Source organism: Amphimedon queenslandica, unplaced genomic scaffold (assembly GCF_000090795.2).
Source record: "Amphimedon queenslandica unplaced genomic scaffold, v1.1 AMPQUscaffold_11552, whole genome shotgun sequence".
Classification (NCBI taxonomy): Eukaryota; Metazoa; Porifera; class Demospongiae; order Haplosclerida; family Niphatidae; genus Amphimedon; species Amphimedon queenslandica.
Genome location: NW_003548206.1, coordinates 6276 through 7122, shown reverse-complemented (window position 1 = coordinate 7122; position 847 = coordinate 6276).

Genomic DNA, 847 nt, shown 5'->3' with positions numbered 1-847 from the left:
GGAGGGGATAAATTTTGGTGAATTGCTAAATTTTGGTAATTGGTGGATTTTAATTTTGGCAAATTTGTGGCCATGTGCCATTGAGCATGCGTATAATAGCTCAAAATGGCGGGTTTTATTTCGGCGAATGGCTATCAAAACACCAAATTTGCCAAATTTAATCCCCTCCAAAATTACCCACTATACGGTATACAAAAGTGATAGAATATTAATTACAATAGAATATTAATTAAAAGTAAGCAATTAATGCAATTAAATCTTATTTCTTACTTTCTATATCAATCTCATCAGTTACTGTAGCTATAGGAACAGTACCTATACAAAAATGATAGAATATTACCTCGTGGATATAAAATTATGCAAAATTGTTTTTTGCAAATAAAAAATTTTGTGTAACAACTAATTTATTTGTTGAACAAGGTGTGGCATATAAATTTTGATTGAATTCAATTTTGCCAAATTATAAATTTACAAAATTTATTATCCACAAAATATAAGTGCTATATCAGTGTTAAGAATAAGTTATTAATAAATACTTAATTACATTCTTCTTTACTTTCACTTTCTTGTGTGCTATCAGTGTGTTTTTCAGGTGGTGGCTCATTAAGTAGGTGTTGTGAACCATCAGCTCCAGGTGCATCATGCATATTGATATTGGTGGCTTTAAGCTCAACTTCATCTTCTTCCAGCTGTTTTGCTATAAAAATTAACATCATTTACATAAAATGACAATTATTATTTCATCATTTATAACTTCTTTAAAAATACAATTCTATCACCATTCTCTTTATCATGTTATCATCATGTTAACATGATATGTATTAAACTCATTCCTTACTATTGATGC